The sequence below is a fragment of the Herpailurus yagouaroundi genome, unplaced genomic scaffold, assembly GCF_014898765.1.
Source record: "Herpailurus yagouaroundi ecotype Mexico unplaced genomic scaffold, PumYag 58935, whole genome shotgun sequence".
NCBI lineage: Eukaryota > Metazoa > Chordata > Mammalia > Carnivora > Felidae > Herpailurus > Herpailurus yagouaroundi.
In genome coordinates, this window is record NW_024414850.1 from 1 (window position 1) to 4999 (window position 4999).

General features: G+C 39.9%; 1 long non-coding RNA gene across 1 annotated transcript; it reads right to left on the bottom strand.

Moving 5' to 3' along the window:
* Nucleotides 1–2839: 2839 nt before the first annotated feature.
* On the bottom strand, nucleotides 2840–4375 carry LOC121024146 (uncharacterized). The gene is made up of 2 exons (XR_005787620.1): nucleotides 4240–4375; nucleotides 2840–3272 (listed from the first exon to the last, which is right to left on the bottom strand). It is a non-coding gene; the product is annotated as an uncharacterized LOC121024146 (long non-coding RNA).
* Between the last annotated feature and the right edge of the window lie 624 nt (nucleotides 4376–4999).

A 4999-nucleotide genomic window follows, 5' to 3' on the forward strand; every position in this document is an offset into this window, starting at 1 on the left:
TCAGCGTCGCTCCTTATCAGGGAAATACAAATCAAAACCACACTCAGATATCACCTCACGCCAGTCAGAGTGGCCAAAATGAACAAATCCGGAGACTCTAGATGCTGGAGAGGATGTGGAGAGACGGGAACCCTCTTGCACTGTTGGTGGGAATGCAAATTGGTGCAGCCGCTCTGGAAAGCAGTGTGGAGGTTCCTCAGAAAATTAAAAATAGACCTACCCTATGACCCAGCAATAGCACTGCTAGGAATTTATCCAAGGGACACAGGAGTACTGATGCATAGGGGCACTTGTACCCCAATGTTCATAGCAGCACTCTCAACAATAGCCAAATTATGGAAAGAGCCTAAATGTCCATCAACTGATGAATGGATAAAGAAATTGTGGTTTATATACACTATGGAATACTACGTGGCAATGAGAAAAAATGAAATATGGCCTTTTGTAGCAACGTGGATGGAACTGGAGAGTGTGATGCTAAGTGAAATAAGCCATTCAGAGAAAGACAGATACCATATGGTTTCACTCTTATGTGGATCCTGAGAAACTTAACAGGAACCCATGGGGGAGGGGAAGGAAAAAAAAAAAAAAAAGAGGTTAGAGTGGGAGAGAGCCAAAGCATAAGAGACTGTTGAGAACTGAGAGCAAACTGAGGGTTGATGGGGGGTGGGAGGGAGGAGAGGGTGGGTGATGGGTATTGAGGAGGGCACCTTTTGGGATGAGCACTGGGTGTTGTATGGAAACCAATTTGACAATAAATTTCATATATAAATAAGTAAATAAATAAATAAATAAATAAATAAATAAATAAAAGAAATCTCATAAAAAAAAATATGTGACCACCAATTAACCCATAAGCTGGATCCAGGCATTTGGAGGCTCCCCACCTCCTTCTGTCCTTAGAATGTGGGCTCATGCTGCTTTTCCCTCTCTCAGAGGCTACTCCATGGACATAGTCTTGAGATAGCGATATGGTGTTGAGAACACCCACATTATGCATGTGACTGAACCCAGTTAGGGCTTCTTTATAAACTTTTGAGATTTTGCAGGTAAGTGTAGGGATCTCTTTGTCTTACTGACACCCCAAACAAGCCGCATATGTAAGTTCCCTTTGCATATTAAATTTTTTTTTCAACGTTTATTTATTTTTGGGACAGAGAGAGACAGAGCATGAACGGGGGAGGGGCAGAGAGAGAGGGAGACACAGAATCGGAAACAGGCTCCAGGCTCCGAGCCATCAGCCCAGAGCCCGACGCGGGGCTCGAACTCACGGACCGCGAGATCGTTACCTGGCTGAAGTCGGACGCTTAACCGACTGCGCCACCCAGGCGCCCCCCCTTTGCATATTAAAATTTAACCTACTAACCTGGAGTGGCCTTCCTTTTTCTTCAGTCTCTCTCTATCCTATGTGTCTGGGTGCTGCTTACAAATTACACAAGGGAAGGTCCTTGGAAGGGTTATAAACAGCAGCATTCATAGGTGAGAGAACCTTGTTCTCACAGTCTCTTGTCCCATGCTCTGAGGCCAGGGGGCTGACATTGGCTGCCCTCCACATTTGGGTGGGCTTACTGGCTGGGTTCCAGATGTAACTAATTCCACTGTATGGGCTTCCTGGTATATAACTTATGTCCAAAGGATATGAGAATTGCCATCAAGAAAACACTTAGAGGTAAGGGAGGAGGCACATAACAGTGGACTTCAAATACTGAAGCAGGGATTAACTATGCTGTGTGAGTTTCCAGTCTGCAGTCCTAGGACTATTGGATACAAGTTACAGGAAGGCAGATTTGGACACAGTATAAGCAGCAGGTCACTGCAAGGGGCTGAGTAACTCTGTTGGACGGTTGCTTCAGGCAAGAGGTAAGGTGTTGGTGACCAACATGGTTACTTCCAAGTCTCAAATCCTGTGGCTACACTAAGCACTGTGATTGCATTACTTCACTGACACCTGATCAGAGTTGTCCCACCTACTCTTTTGCTTATGGAAGTTTATGGTCTGGCAAAGAAAACAGTTTCCACTTCCTGTGGTTATTTAAATATGTAAGCCATTAGAAAGGGGGTGGTAACACGAGGTTTCAAATACATATAAACAGCATAATATTTTTTGTAGGAAATGACATGTGTATTAGTAGACCACAGCCTGGATGATTATACACCCAAATGCTAACAATTGTAATTGATGGGATGATAAGGATTGATTTTTACAAATCAAAAGTTGATAAAAGTATTATTTAAGAGCAGGGAATGGAATACTCTCATTTATATGTATTCCTTGTGCTCACCATGAACACCAAAAGTAATTGGTTCATAAAACAATGAATTCTGTTCTGGACAAGAATGAAACCAGAGATTCAGTGCTGCAGATCATTAGCAGGTATTAGACATCTGAGTTTATGTTCAATAGATGTGATGTGCTTAGAACAATGTGTCCTAGAATGTGCCTCCTTCCCCTTTCCCCCATCCAACCCCAGCCTTGAGTGTCTCCTATCAAGCTGAAAGCACATTCCAGAAAGCAAGAGAGCCCAGTTTAAACATCTCAGCCCTATTCACTTTAGAAGTTCACTTCAGACTCTGTGTTGTCATTTTCTCACTTCCTACATAAGAAGGCTAGTCCACATTACCTCCTCTCCCAAGGTTCTCATGGGAGAATCATGATTCTAACTCTTGGAAAAGCATATAGCATTCCCAACTCAGAATCCACTGGACCCGGACAAAGGAGAGCCTTATCCCTCTGACCAATCTCCCAAAGTGGCTTTTCTTAAACTATTTGTTTGGCTGTAAAGAGTACCTTTGTTGTACTTTCATTACTTAGAAGACCACCAAGAATGGACCACCGGAGTCTCAACACAATGATTATATTTATTATTTTATCGCTACATTAGAAATGAAAATAAACTGAGAAGGTGCAAATGTATGCCACTTCATGAATATTATGGAACAACAAATACAGCCACTATAGAAAGTTAAAAGTGGTTTAACCTTTGGGGGTGCAAGGACTACACACAGAAATGTCATCAACGGTAAGATTATTAACAGCATCTGCCAACTGGAATGTATGTACCAATGGAAAGTTTAAAAAAAGGGAACACTGGCTTCCCCTGACCTCTTGGCTATGGGATATGGATGGGAAGACATCAGAAGATGCCTAAAATAGCTACAAACACATAAGTTTACAAAAAACAAGCCCCACACTAAAGCAATGTTGAAATTTTCTGTTGGGAGGAGATCCACATTTTATGATGTTTGAACACACTCTTTCTCTTGTTGGATAGCTAGGGGAAAAACAAACACAAAAAATCATTAAGAAGGTATATTTCTAGAAGTTCAGTTTTCTTCCAAGAGTTCTTTGCCAAGTTACTGAAGGCTGCCATATCTGCTTTAAATTTAGAAGGCCAAGGCACTAACCACAAATCCCCATTCAAGTGTGTGTGTATATGTGTATGTGAGTGTGTGTGTTGTGCATGCATGAATGTTAACCACCTGAACATTCATTAGAATTTATATCAACTGTTTTTTTTTTTTTTTCATTTGAGAGGGAGATTTATGCTGTTGCCATTTTTTCCATAGATTATTCTGAGACTGAAGAAGTGAAGCATTTTCCTCAGGTTTAACTATCACTATGTAATTAGGAAGTTATACCCTTTAGACAATTATGACTAACTGTGAAACTCAAGTAACACTGACATGGCAAAAAATGTCCCTCAATTTTGTGAATATGTTTGGAGTTTCTCTATCAGGCTAAAACTCCCAAGGGCAAACCTGATCCCTTGAGTCTGGGAGCCTTGAGTGCACCCAAGATCTAAACTTGTTCTCTGCCTTATTTTGTCATCAGGCAGAGAAAGCCAACACTGCAGTTTGTGTGGTTTTCTAGGAATGAAATCACAGGCCAAAATGGCTAGATGCAGAAAATACCTAATAACCATTAAGTAGACAAAACAAAGATTTTTCTAGTACTAAGTCTAACATTCCAAGATTGGTTGTAAAGATATTTTTAGTAATTTTCAACAAGAAATTAGTTTTTTATTCCCCCATTACTTCTTGGGTCTATCATGTGAGAACCATTTGTATAATTCAAGTAAGAAGACAACTATTTGGTATTTTTAACTGTTGCATTAAATACAGTGGTACTATAATTATTTCTTAGTGGCAAAATTTACTAGAAGAGTTTATTTACTGAGCCTATCAATGTTCACCATTGTTTTTCTCCATTAGAAACCCCCAGCCCCATCCATGACTTACTTTCCTTTGAAGGGAGAGTATTTTTTTCTTTAGTGTTAGTTTTCTTCAGTTTTGACCAAACTTCTCCACTTCAGACAAGTCTGGCTTATTACTCATCTTGACTAAAATAAAAACTAAAAAAAAAAACTACATTAAAATACACAGAGCTATTGTCATACTAAGGAATCAGAGCCAAAAATTCTCATATTTAATATCAATGTGTATTTTACCGGCTGATTTTCAAGACAACAGCACACATCTTAGAAAAGCCATGTTTTTATTAGAATACTCTAAATTACACATCACTGCCCCATTTGTGTTAGGAAGTAAAAGCCATTAAATCAGGATGCAATAGAAACCAAGATGCTCTAAAATCCAGAGTCAAAATGTCTAATTCTTTTCGATTACAGCTGGGGTCAAATGGAGGTGACAGAAGCACCTCCATATAGAGTTAAAAGAAAAATAAGGACTGTGTTTAACCAGCTAACGATTTTGTGACTGGAGATAGCAGTAATTTGAGCAACTTCACTTTGCATTCAATTAATTTTGGGGGGCATTTTTCTTGGGGAGTAGGAATAAGCACACAAAAAGGGTTGGCATAAATTGTACTAGTTTCTTTCCATTTTATCTGCCCAGAGATAAAGGAGTCACAACAAGAGAGGGAGGGGATTTAATCCAGTCATAACTAATTACATGTCTCATAATAACTCCTTATGGCACAGGTTTGTAAATGCTGTAAGAAGGCACAGCTGATTAGGATCATACCAAGGCCTTCAGCAGA